This window comes from Adiantum capillus-veneris, chromosome 12 (assembly GCF_014529385.1).
Source record: "Adiantum capillus-veneris isolate H3 chromosome 12, ASM1452938v2, whole genome shotgun sequence".
NCBI classification, from domain to species: domain Eukaryota; kingdom Viridiplantae; phylum Streptophyta; class Polypodiopsida; order Polypodiales; family Pteridaceae; genus Adiantum; species Adiantum capillus-veneris.
The window spans coordinates 94,673,732-94,688,319 of NC_140942.1; positions in this window are offsets into that span (position 1 = coordinate 94,673,732).

Here is a 14,588-nt window from a genome sequence, read left to right on the forward strand (position 1 = left end):
TGTAGTCTCCTCACATTGTCCAGTCCGGCTTATTTCGGTCTTCGTTTCGGCTACAGGCAATACTGCGTAGGCAATTTTGTCATTTTGTGCAAAATTTTTGTCAGTGCCATTTTTTGCATAACAAGTGCCTTATCGTCTTCTTTGGGTTGTGCTATATAGCACGTGCTGTCCTCACTTCATTTCTCCTCTTTTTGGGCATCTTTCACATCAGGTGCAGACATTTGCCATGGCCGACAACAACACAGATGTGTTCAAGATGTTTGCTACTGAGGATAAGTTAGATGGGGACAATTACCCAATGTGGGCTTACATGATGCAACATGTTCTTGTGGTACAAAGCATTTGGAATGTTATGCAGGGCATTGATGTACGCCCTGGTTCTGAGGATACAGACGATGTCTGGGATGTTGCAGGTTTTGGTGGTAGGATTGCTACTGCTAGAGGTGTTTTACCTGCGGCTGAGCAAGCTCTTTAGGATATAAGAGATCCACACGCTCATGCATTGATTGCATTTTCTATGAAGCACACTTTTAATCCTCACATATGTTCAGTTAAATATGCAAAATAGGCTTAAGATATTCTGGCTAATCTTTATGCAACTCGCAATGGGGCTAAAAAGCCTAAAATTACATTGCTGTGTAGTTTGTGAAGGCTGTATTTTGGGTAAAATGCAGCTCGTTTGAAGTTTCCAAAGGATGGTTCCTTTAGGGCTACAAGTAGGTTGCATAGTGATGTTTGTGGGCCCATGCAAACTCCATCCTTGGGGGCAATTACCTTTACTTCATGACTTTCATTGATGATTACTCTAGGCATGCATGAGTATATCCACTTAAAGCTAAGTCGAAAGTGTTTATGTGCTTCAAGTGATATCTGGATACAACTGAAAATGTCTCTAAATGTACTATGGACACCCTCCATTCCGATCAAGGGGGGAGTATATGTCTCATGAATTTAATGCATTTTTGGGAGTCGTGGGATAAAACACCAATGTACAGTGCCATATACACCTCAACAAAATGGTGTTGCTAAAAGAAAAAACATGTCGCTTAAGGTATTGTCACAATGTATGGTCAAGAGTCAAGCTTTGCCACATTTTTTTTGTCTTGAGGCCATCATGTGTGCTACTTATGTACTTAATAGGTCTACAAAAGCTTTGCAGTCTATGACTCCATATGAAGCATGGCATGATAGAAAGCCATCTATTGATCACATGCCCGTTTTTGGCTGTTTGACTTATGCTTTGGTGCCACAGACTCAACACAAAAAATTGGATTAAGGTTGTCAAATACATTTTTGTTGGTTATAGTACTGAAATCAAAGGTTACAAGTTGTACCATCTGCAAACAAAGCGTATCTTGGTTTCATGGGATGTTGTGTTTGTGGAAGATTTTGTTCAGCCTTTGCTATCATGTACTAGAGACAAATATGTAAGCTCACAAAACATTTATGACAATTTTTTGCCTCTTTTCAGTGGTGGAAACTTGAATGTAAATGCCAATGAGGCAAATATACATCTCTATGGGGGTTTCAAAAAATGTTACAGATCAGCCAATTTTTGATGTAGATGTACATGATATACTTGATGTGGAAAGGGTTGAGAATGAGCGGGCTCAAGGTCAGATGCACCTTTGTCTAGTCGTACTCGTTCAAGTTCTTGCCATGCATCTTATGCATTAGATTGTTATGCTTTGGTTGTTTCTAGCTTAGGTGATGTTGAGGAACCTTTGTCTTTTAATGAAGCAAAAAAATGGATGCCTGCCATGCAATTAGAAGATGATACACTTATAAAAAACGACACAAGGACTTAGGTGTAAAGTGTCACATGGGCAATGACATGGGTTGATGCCACATGGGTATCTAGTAGACTAGGGGCTTTTGCCATAGGTTCTTGTCATAAGATAGGAAATGGTACCCATGGCTAGGATTACCCAAGAGATGTAAAGTACTATTCAAGTAGTGAAAGATCTTGCAAAAAGACTTCAACCAAAAAGTGATCCTTGATCGGAACTCCAACACTCTCCACCTGTGTGGCTGATGCAAAAGACTCCACCTCCGAGCGAGTGTGTGCTTGGGAAACCGTGTCTCAAAAGACCGCTTTGATGGTGTGTAAACGCCTCTATGATTGGTTACCCAAATCTACCAAAACACCTCAAAATTCAAGCTATGCACAAGCTAAAATTACATCTTCAACCAAAACACCTCAAAATTCAAGCTATGCACAAGCTGAAATTATATCTTCAACCTCAAAATTTATGCACACAAATTTGAGCACCTATCATGCTTTCAAAAGTGCATCATACTCACACACAACGCAAAATAGAAAACCTAAAAGTTCCTGTATAAAGTCAGTCCAAGCTGAATATCAGCAAATCGGTGAGGAATTTGCAAAAAATTTCTTCTGGAAAGTTGTAGACCACGCCACAACAAAGGGGCTCGATAGTAGATAGAATTTTCATATTTGCATACATCATGGAGTAAAACAATCTACAAGACAATGCTGCTGCATGCAGAGTTTTTAGGGTACCACCTTCACCTACACATAATCTTGCACACACACTTCTGAGCTTCCATAAGAGCATACATCACTTACATCTCAGCTCACAAGCTCCCATTGTGTTCTCACAAAGCTTTCAAGCTTTCTTGATCTCTCCACTGTCGAGAGCAAGCAAGTTATCACATCGAAGCTCTCAATGCCTCTACACCTCCAAAAACACACCTCCGCCTCTACTCTCTCTCTCTCTCTCTCTCTCTCTCTCTCTCTCTCTCTTTGTATCTCTATCACTCTATCGAGGCATCGTTGATGCTTGGTGTGTAGGTGCAAAGCTTCCCTCTTTCTTTTCTCCTAGCTATGCACGTGTGTGTGGGCAAAAAACACACACTGTTGTTTCTTCCTCTTCCTATCGATGCCGAAAAAGAAACACCTCTGACTCCACCTCTTCTCTTTATCCCTCCTTTTGTTTGGCCGACTGTGAGTGCGCATGAGAGAGCCCAAGCTCACTCTCTTGCACTACCCTATTGAGTTCTATTTTCTTGTGCTACATAGTATCTTCAAAACTCACCAACGTTGCTTCTATTTTTACTTCTCAGCACCCTTTAGCAAAACTCTTGGGCTACTGTAAGCTTCAACACTACAGTCCTTGAGAGTTGAAAATCTTACTAAGCTCCAAAAGCCATTAACATTTTTTGCTCACTCCAACGCTATTCTTAATTGTGGGTAATGTTAATTTCCACCTGATAAGATCGACCTCAAGCTCCTCACTTTCTCGCAAATCTCCTTGTCAATGCTACTCCAAGCTTCCAATGCTCACATCTTTTACTACTTTCATGCGTGTAGGTCGATTTTCTCTACTGTTACTTGACTCTCATGTAGATGTCGGTTTTCCTACATCCTAAATCTCTCAAGCTCTAGATTGAGCCTTAGTCCAAGCCGGAGCTTGTGCATGCATTGTCGGCATTGAGTAGATGCCGCACAGATCTTGGTACTCTGATACCAATCGAGAGGTGCGTATGTGAAAATGTGTGCATGTGTACGAGCGTGCAAGGAAAGGGGAGAAATAAGAGAGAGAGAGAGAGAGAGAGAGAGAGAGAGAGAGAGAGAGAGAGAGAGTGAGAGTGGGTGGAGTATGCCTCAAATGAGGGGCTCCTTATTAGTTTGTATATGTACAAACAATAAGGATAAGCATGGCTAGCCAGACACAGTGTCTGGCCTTGCCTTTAACCCAACAAAAGTTTGGGATCAATGTGAGTGCCTTCTTTAGAGACTATGTGACCTCATAAATGTCAAATTGAAAGAAAATGTCTTTGTCCATATTCATGTTAGAATTAGGGTTGTAGGAATGCACACACAACTTGGAGAAGATGAAGAAGCTTAAGGAACACAACAGAGAGTTTGTTTCTTAGTGCACAAAAAAAGATAACTTAGCCCTAGAGTGATGGGCGTATATACAATGCACCGGGGAGAAAACCTCCTAGTGAGGGAAAAAATGCCCTGATGGTCCTAAGAGTGTTCACACACATCACTACCACATATATTCTAACAAATCCCCCTTGGGAGTGATGCATTGAACGAGAGCTATCACATATCGTATAGGGAAGTGCCATGCGGAAGCAAGCCCAAAGCTTTGAGGAAAGCTTCAAGCTTCTCACGAGGCAATGCCTTTGTGAATGGATCTGCAAGGTTGTCCTATGATGGCACATAAGCCAAGGTGATATCTCCTACTATAAGTCTCTCCCTAACAAAGTGATAATGCACCTCGATGTGCTTTGTGAAAGCATGAAAAAATGGTTTCCTCAAAATGCCAATGCACTCTTATATGATGTTGGCATGTCCTATTTAACACCGAGCCAACACCCAAATTAGCCATAAGGCATCTGAGCCACAATAGGCTACCTTGAACTCAACTTCACAACTAGAAGTGGCCACAGTAGGTTGCTTCTTGCTCAACCATGATATGGGACGAAGTGCCAAGCATGAAACAAAACCCACTTGTGGACATTCGTATGTCATAACAACCAGCCCAATCCGAGTCCAAAAGGGCATAAAAATATGATAGCATTGATTCCCCCTTGGGATAGAACAACCCACAATGTAAAGTGCCACTCAAGTAGCAAAAGATTCTTTTGATAGTCTATCAATGCTTAGACCCTGGTCTACGCATAAATTTGATGACCTATGAGAGTGCAAACTGAATATTCGGCCTTGTATTGCATAATAACTAAGGCATCCAAAAAAAATCTGATAAAGAGTGATATTAGCAAGATCTTCAGCATCACGAAGACTCAATTTCAAACTTGTTTCCATTGGAGTAGCAATAGGTTTGTAGTCCTCAAGTCCAAATTTACATAGTAATGTATGTATGTAGCTTGCTTGACACAAAGCAATATCTCCATCACAGTTCTCAAACTATATGCTCAAGTAATGATGCAAAAACCCCAAGTCTTTCATCTTGAAAGTAGCATTCAATTTAGCAATGAATTCAACAATGTGTGTCTCATTCAAATCAATAATCGGCAAATCGTCTACATATAAAACAACAATGAGAAAGACATCACCCTCACGTTTGATATACAAAGTGCTCTTATTTGGACTGTTCCGACAACCTTGTTTAACCAAATGAGTGTCAATTCTCTCATACCAAGCACCAGAGATTGCTTCAACCCATGCAAAGCTTTCTTACATTTGCACACTTTTATTTCTTATCCTTTCTTAACAAAACTGTGAGGCCATGTTACATATATTTCCTCAAATATATATTACCATTCAAGAAAGCAGCAACAATGTCTGATTGATGTACGTTCCATCCAAAATGAGCTGCCAATGCATATAGAAAGCGAACAATAGTCATACAACAAGTGGCATCAAAAGTATCTTCATAGTAAATGTCTTTCTGTTGTGCATAACCTTTTGCAACAAGTCGAGCCTTGTACCAATCAATCTCATCATCAGGCCTATGTTTCAACTTGTAAACCAACTTTGTACCAAGGGTCTTTTTGCCAAAAGGCAAATCAGATAAATTACATGTGTCATTTTCTATAAGTGCATCATATTTTGATTGCATGGCAGTCATCCAATTTTTTGAATTATGTGCTTCATCAAAAGAAAGAGGTTCCTCTTCATCACACAAACTAAAAAAAGCCAATGCACAGCAATTGATGCATGGGGAGAACTTGAACGAGTACGACTAGACATAGCAGCATCCAGTTTACGATCAGGCAAAGCATGCACTAGCCATTTTGTCATACCCCTAGCATCTTCATCCTCAACCCTTTTCACATCAAGTAAATTGTGTACATCTGCATTAGTAATAGGCTAAACCGTAACGTTTTCAGAAACTCCTATATGGTGTACATGTGTCTCATCAGAACTTACATTCAAGTTTCTACCATTAATAGAGGCAACAATGTCATAGATGTCCTATGAGCTAAAATTATTGTCTCTGGTACATGATAATAAAGGATGAATAGAATCTTCCACAAATACAACATCTAAGATACGTTTTCTTTGTGGATGGTATAACTTGTAATTTTTGCTTTCAGAACTGTAACTAAGATAAATGCATTGTGTTTGTGGCACCAAAGAATAAGTTAAATAACCAAAAATGTGCACGTGATCAATAGATGCCTTCTTATCATGCCATGCTTCATAATGAGTCATAGACTGCAAGGCTTTGATAGGACGCCTATTAAGTACATATGTAGCATACATGATAACCTCAAGCCAAAAGTATTGTGGTAAAGCTTGGCTCTTGACCATACATCATGCCATCTCTGTAAGTGACCTATTTTTTCCTTTGACAACACCATTTTGTTGCAATGTATATGGTATTGTAGATTGGTGTTTTATTTAACAACTAGACAAAAATGCATTAAATTCATGAGACATATGGTTCCCCCCTCAATCTGAACAAAGGGTGCCCATAGTACATTTAGAGACATTTTTAGCCATCACCAAAAATTTCTTGAAACATGTGAACATTTTGGACTTAGATTTAAACGGATACACCCATGCATGCTTGGAGTAATCATCAATAAAAATCATGAAGTATTGGTAATTACCCAAATGGAGTTTGCATAGGCCCACAAACATCACTATGAACAAGTTGCAACCTGCATGTAGCCCTTATTGAACCATCCTTTGGAAACTTTGAACGTTGTATCTTACCCAGAATATAGTCTTCAAAAACATGCTTAGAAAGTGCTTCAAGAGGTGGCATAGAAGGGACCATATTAGATTTTTGCAATCACAACAAACCAGTAAAAGTTAGATGCCCAAAACGTGCATGCCAAAGTTTTGCATCGGAAATAGCCTTTGAATCCACAATTGCATGCACTGTCTGATCCATTTGGAGGAAAAATATGGTTTGGGCAGGGTATGACCTCATGACCTCCCTGTCATGGAGCGAATGTCTTACCACTATGCTAACTTACAAGTTTTGGTATGTAAGGAAAAATGTAGCATCGTATTAAGTATTTTTGACACATCCCCGATCCTAATTCACACTGACACCATGTTCACGTTTAGTTCGCACCACCAAAATGCATTGCACATACCTTGCAGAGTTCACATACAATTCACATAGTTTACATTTGCCCGAGCTTAGGGGGGTCAACACACATGGCATGAAGTTGAGTAGCAGGGCGCAGGTGGTTGAAATACATTTTTTTTATAAAATAAAAGGTGTATTTTGCTATCACTGAAATCGGCTGGCTTAGATGGTTAGCTTCGGGAATTGCTGGCTCGGCCCATCAGAGTTCAATTCTGGAAACTGACTGTGAATTTTGCTACTCTTTGTGCGCCAAGCTAGGAAATGAATTACAATCTCGGATCTCAGAAGATTCGTGTACAATATAATATCAAAGCGTGATTATTTTCTTAAATGTTATAAGTGTGATTATTTTCTTAACTTCAAGCTTGGTGCCTTTGGCCTAGAGCCCCACCCTAGGGGGGAGCTCTTGCAGGCATGAACCCCAATGGGGTTATGTCAGAAGTTCAAGAAGGCAATGGAGGGGAGCCGCATGATTCTTTTAGTCCCGGTTCTCATCTTATGTAATGAAAATGGCCTATGAACTTTGAGAATAGCGGAATTAAGAGAATTAGAGTGAGGATTTTTGTGAGATTAATTTGAGAACATAGAGGGTAAACTTAATTGGTGGTAGCAACATAAACATAGTACTTAATTAACTTGGCATGAACAATACTTTTGCACGAGAGAGAGTATTAGAGAACATGACAATAATTGAGGACCGGATTTACTTGGAGCCGGTTCCCCCTCCAAAAGGCGTTTGTATTATAGTTTCTCCCATCAAGAGAGACTTGGTACAATACAATCTTTGTGTCCTTTGTGACCTAGGTGATGCAATGAAGACAAAAAGCTTCATGCATCACGAGCATAACATAAACTTTGCAAAAAGAATTAACTATCCCAAGGCCTCAAGCACCTTCAAAGGTGGAGAGAACCAGTGGGGAATGAAATGAGGGTAGGGCAAAGGAAGAAAAATCATTCATAGGAGAAAGAAATAGCTCCTCACTTATCATCCCTCTTCTTGCTTAGCATAGCATAATAGCATAGTAATGAAGATGAAGAAGATGGCAAGCTTAAGGATTGAAGCATGGCTCTTGGTTGGATTTGCATTCTATAGCCAAGAGTGTTGGTGTAGGCTCTCAACTTCTCAACAAGCTTGGAGAAGGAGATGGAGCTCTTGCACTTTGCACTTCACACAATGAGAGAGTGTGTATGTGGTTGTGGGAGAGTATATGCCCTCTCATGCTTGGTCCACCTCTCTCTCTCTCTCTCTCTCTCTCTCTCTCTCTCTCTCTCTCTCTCTTAAATTATTTAATTTTATATCATCTGGACATGTGTCCTCTTTTTCCTCTTTGAAAGAAAGAACTTAATTATTTAATTTTACGCATCTAAATTCTCATTGGACCCCCTTAAAGCCTATCCAATAGGATTCAAGCACATCATGAGGGCCACATATGGAGGATCTTGACATGTGTCTTTTATGCTTCTTAAGTCATTTGGTTTGAATTGAACACTTCAAGCACCTAGTCAATTAAGCATGGAAACCGTTTATGCCTTTTGAGAGTTTATGTTTGAATTGAACACTTCAAGAACCTTAGTCATATAAGCATGAGAAGCACCTGAAGCCCACAAACACTTTAAGCATCTCGGCACCTCATGCTTGGGTAGGATTCCCACCTCAAGGTTAGCCCTAGCTTGCGTAAGGTCAAAGGACTTTTTAACACTAACTTTTGGAGATCTTTAATGAAGCTAACCCTAAGGTCTTTTAAGCTCCAATAGATGCACATTTCTCTTTGATCAAATACCTCCTTTTGGACCCCTATTGAGATGTAGCCATCTCTCCTCTTGGTCCCTTGTTGAGGTAAATCTAGAAGCACTTATTGCACATTGCTCTTTGGTAGACCGTCTCCTTTTGGACCCCTATTGAGATGCAAACATTTCTCCTTTTGGTCCCCTGTTGACATAGGTCTAGAAGCACATATCTATATCTTAACTCTTGTTCCCCTTTTATCTTCCCATATTAAATGATCAGTTTAATATGAGAAAATCCTTTGGTAAAGTTAGATATTATGTTTTATGACATTACCTCTCCCTTGAAATCGTAGTCGTCCTCGACTATGAGGTAGAGAAGATAAAGCCTAGTCATTAGTCCATGTTTCTTAGCGGGTAGAGGATCCCTTTTTACCCTATGACATCATTCCAAAATGGATGACTAGTCCATTTGGTGCTTGGGAGACTTAGCTGCGGCAAGCATGTCTGCTCTTTATTAGTCCATATCATACTTCCAAAGTAGAGTGACAAGTTCTACTTGGTGTTTGGGAGATGTTGTCACCAAAACATGATCCTAAGCATGCATACTTCTTAAATTTTGTGCACAATAAAAGAAAAAGAATGAGTCTTATAAGACAAAAACATTGTTCATTTGAAATGCATTTTCAATTGCTTACTCTAGTGTAGCATTGTAAGCATTGACAAGGTTCATATTATCCTTAAGCTAGGTTCCTTGCATCCATCTAGCGTCTTTAAAAGGATAATCTTTAAACTTAATAATATATCATCAGATAATCTTACCGTTTCTTAATACCTTGTCTTCATGTCGTAGGATGGACTCAGATTGAAGTAGTTCTTCTTGATCTTTGATTTTCGAATGTTTTGCAACTATTGCTTCTTTCGGTGGCGCTCCTTTGTAAGGCTTAAGTAAGCTCTCATGGAAAACATTGTGCATTAGCCAATGGTTGGGAAACTTTAAATGATAATCCATCTCATTGATTGGCTTAAGAATTTAAAAAGGACCATAGTATCTTTGTGCTAGTTTAGCATAATACTATTGGTGGCCTATAGGATTCTTGCCCATAGTATGCCTTAGACGAGCCTTGAGAAACTTTAGCAAGACCCAATCATTTTCCTTAAAGGCTAAGGCTCTTATGTGCTTATTATTAGCAGCAGCCCTTTTTACCTTTGCTTTGAGATGGATATAACCTCTTTAATCTTTGGAAAAGATTCTTGTGAGTCTCGGCTATATTCATCAACAGCGAAGATCTTCCCATGTGCTTTAAGTAGTAAGAGGGACTTTTGGATCTTCCCTCTTTAACCCCGAAAGGTGCTTTCCCCATAGAAGTATGCACAATGTCATTGTACGCATACTCTATAAGAGGTAGGTACTTCTCTCATTGAAAACGTTGATCTACTTCCATGACATAGGCTTTTAGTAGATTCAAGAATCGTTAGATTGGTTATTTCACTTTGGTCATCCGTTTGTGGATGATAGGCCGAATGAGAAATTTAATCTACTTCCTAGATTCTCAAAAAGACCCTTCTAGAAATTACTGGTCATTCTAGGATCTTTGTCCGACACTATGATGTTGGCAAGCCATGATACTTGAAAATTTGAGATCTAAAAAGGGTTGCCGTTTGATGTGCCTTAATAGTCTTTTTCACAGGCATAGAGTGTGTTTTCTTGCTAAGCCTGTCGACTAAAACAATCCAAGTTTCTTCCCTCGATCAAAATTTCAATTTTTGATATACCACGCATTTTGAAACATACTCTTGTAAGTTTACTTTTCATAGTAGACCAACAAAAATTCATTTCTACTCCTTGAAGAGTAGATTATAGAATCCGTCTTTGCCCTGCATAAGGAGAAGCATGGGATTCATACATGGCTTTCTTATTGTATTGGTGAGTAACACATAGCCTATTGCCATTTGGAAGATAACCATCCTTCAAGGTGAATGGTTCTTTTTTCTTCCCCAATGCAAAGGCTAGAATTACGTACTTAAAATGTTGGTCAGTAACATACTCATCTATCATAAAAGATAGATCATTGTGAGTTGCTATAGACACCACATTTACCCATGGCCGTTGTGAAAGTGCATCGACCACTTGATTGTGCTTGAGCAATTGAACAATATGAAATTTAAATTGCAGGCCAAAACTTGTAACTTATCAAATAGATCTTCTACCCACGGCACGAGAAATCCTTTTTTTTTAATATAGTGATCCTATTTAGTGCTCTATAGTCGACACACATGTAATATGTGTCATCTTTTTTTTGCAGTAAAAGTACTGGTGAACAGAATGGAGAGGAGCTAGGCCTCACCATCCCTTTTTCCACCAATTCATGCACTTGCCTCATTATCTCCTCTTGTCGAGCTTATGAAACTCAATAAGGAGGTTTATTAGGCGGTGAGCTTTCTAGTAGAAGCTCTATTGCATGGTCATAATCCCCTCGTTTTGGAGGTAGCTCACTAGGGATGTCATCAATGAAAACATCTTCGAATCCATTTAGGAAATAAGACAACTTGAATTCCTCTTGATTTCCTTTATTGCTACTTGTGAAAACATTAGAATCATTTACAGATTCTCTAACAAAAATCATATACACAAAAATAGAGCTTTTCATTGACTTATCAAAAGCAAGCGTATTTACCAGGGATATGGTGTTCCCCAACTCATTAGCATCTATGTACATCCTCTTTTCCTTGCAAGTGAAGTAGATTCTCCTTTACAGCCATGCGGTTGAACCATGGTGCCCCTAGGATAACATCCTCATGTTGGAGAGGAGAGATACAAAAAAGATATTCTTTGTTGACGTAGCTTTGGACACGAAGCCTCAACTTCCCAATCAAGGGAGTAACGGAGGCTTGATATCCCTTGAAAGCTCCATCGGCAGTTACAGTATCTCCCATCTCGAAAGCTTGAATGCCCAACTTAGTGGCCAACTTTGTTGATATAAAGTTGTGAGTAGAGCCAGGGTTAAACAAGATGAAGGTATCATGCTCCCTTAATTTTTCCCAAGCATAGGAGAGGGACGAGCCTTTGCAATGAGTATCCTCTTTTGTAGATTCAACCATGGAAGCTCTAGGAGTGTCATTGCGTACATTTCTTTTGGGGCAAGTACGATAACCATGTCCTTGCTCCCCACACTTAAAGCATCTATGGTCTTTATGAAGGCCTCTAATTCTTCGGGAGAGAGCTTATTTTTACCTTTGTAAGCTTTGCTCTTCCCTTTAGCTTCATTTCCATCCTTGTTTTCCATGGGCTTGAAATTTCTTCTCGTCCCTTGTTGGAAATTGATTCTTGAAGCAACCATAGTGTGGTGGATGACTTTGGTGATAGTGGCAGGCTGTTGTGAGTTGACATACTCGGCCATTTCTTCTAGTAATACCGCACAAAATTGTTGCTTTTGTTCGGCGAAGTCTATCCTTTGAAAGACTGTAGCTTTGAGATGTAAATCCCAAAACATGTCTACATATTTGTGGATAGACTCGTTGAAGAGTAGCTTGAAGCTCTGCCATTTGGTAAGCACTTTGTCCTTTGCATCATTTGCAAGGAATTGCTTCATGATGGAAACTGGTAGAGTTTTCCATGTCTTTGGAGCCTCGCTGTTGCCACAAAGGCTAGACCACCATTAACAAGCAGACTCCTATAAGTGCATAGCTACATGGCGTAGTTTGGAAGACTCCGTGAAGCCCTTGTCTCCAAAGGCCACATCAAATTGTTGGATGAAGGCCAATACTTTATCGGTGGCACCAAAGGTGCCATCATAGGTGAGAAAAGAGATACTCTTTCCTCCCTCTTTGAATTTCTTGAGCTTTTGGGACCTTCGCCATGCAAGGTAAGTTTTGCAATGTCCTCTCCTCTTGTATTCCCTAGGAGAATAACTATTGCTTTCGTCGAAAGAGGAAGAATGTGAAGAAGAAGGAGGTGACCTCTTTCTTGCGTTTTCTTCCTTTGTTTCCTCTCTTCCCTTTCGTAGTGATGAGGAGAAGGACTATGGGTTGACCGTTTCCTATTGGGAGGAGTTGGCGATAGTCTAGACTGCCATCTTCATGGAGCCACATCTTTAGAGGAACTTAGGGATTCACTTCTTTCTCATTCTTTGGGATTCCTCCTCTCTTATGGGAGAGAGTCTTCTTTTGGGAGAGGAAGGGAAATCCCATAAGCATGAAGTTGTTGGGTAACTTCAGCTTGCAAAGTAGGGTTGCCCATAGCTTGATGCAACCTAGTAACAAGATAATTGATAAACATGGGGGCATCATCATTAGCACCTTCATGTGCAAAATCAAAGTTATCAATGTTCATTCTACTCTCTTGGTTATTGTCAGCCATGCTAATTATACTTATGTGTTTACTTAGTGTATCCTTTGGCAATTCAAAACCTTAGTTGCTACTCCTCTTAGCCTTTGAAAATAAGCACTTAAGTATCTACACCCACGGCTTGAATTGGTTACTTATAGAGAGTAGTGGAGTGGGTCTAACATAGCAGAATTGCCGAGGGATAGCTCCTTTCGGACTTCTTATGGCTCAATAAAGGTAAAGCCGTAGGCAAGTAAAAAAAAAACCCATTATTAAGACCAAAGCTCCTGAGGTGTGCACAATATCCCACGTAGTAGGCTCAACAAAATCGATAATAGATCCCAGTCCCACTTACCCTAATATAATTAACAAAATCAACCATTAATAGGCTACTTAAGGACCTCTCTTCTTAAGCAAGAAAAGAGAAACCAAATGCTCTGATACTAATGTAATGGAAATGGCCTATGAACTTGAGAATAGCGGAATTAAGAGAATCAGAGTGATCATTTTTGTGAGATTACTTTGAGAACATAGAGGGTGAACTTAATTGATGGTAGCAACATAAACATAGTACTTAATTAACTTGGCATGAACAAGACTTTCCCATCAACAGAGACTTGGTACAAGACAATCTTTGTGTTCTTTGTGACCTAGGTGATGCAATGAAAATGGAAAGCTTCATGCATCACAAGCATAACATAAACTTTGCAAAAAGCATTAACTATCCCAAGCCTCAGTCCCATGGCCTCAAACACCTTCAAAGGTGGAGAGAGCTAGCGGGGAATGAGGGTAGGGAAGAGGAAGAAGAATCATTCATAGGAGAAAGAAATAGTTCCTCACTTATCATCACTCTTCTTGCTTAGCATAGCATAATAGCATAGTAATGAAGATGAAGAAGACGGCAAGCTTAATCATTGAAGCATGGCTCTTGGTTGGATTTGCATTCCATAGCCAAGAGTGTTGGTGTAGGCTCTCAACTTCTCAACAAGCTTGGAGAAGGAGATGGAGCTCTTGCACTTTGCACTTCACAAAATGAGAGTGTGTGTGTGTGTGTGGTTGTGGGAGAGTATACCCCCTCTCATGCTCGGTCCACCTCTCTCTCTCTCTCTCTCTCTCTCTCTCTCTCTTATTATTTAATTATATCATCTGAACACGTGTCCGCTTTTTCCTCTTTGAAAGAAAGAATTACTTATTTATTTTTATGCATCTAAATTCTCATTGGACCCCCTTAAAGCCTATCCAATAGGATTCAAGCACATCATGAGGGCCACATGTGGAGGATCTTGACATGTGTCTTTTATGCTTCTTAAGTCATTTGGTTTGAATTGAACACTTCAAGCACCTAGTCAATTAAGCATGGAAACCGTTTATGCCTCTTGAGAGTTTATGTTTGAATTGAACACTTCAAGAACCTTAGTCATATAAGCATGAGAAGCACCTGAAGCCCACAAACACTTTAAGCATCTCGGCACCTCATGCTTGGGTAGGAT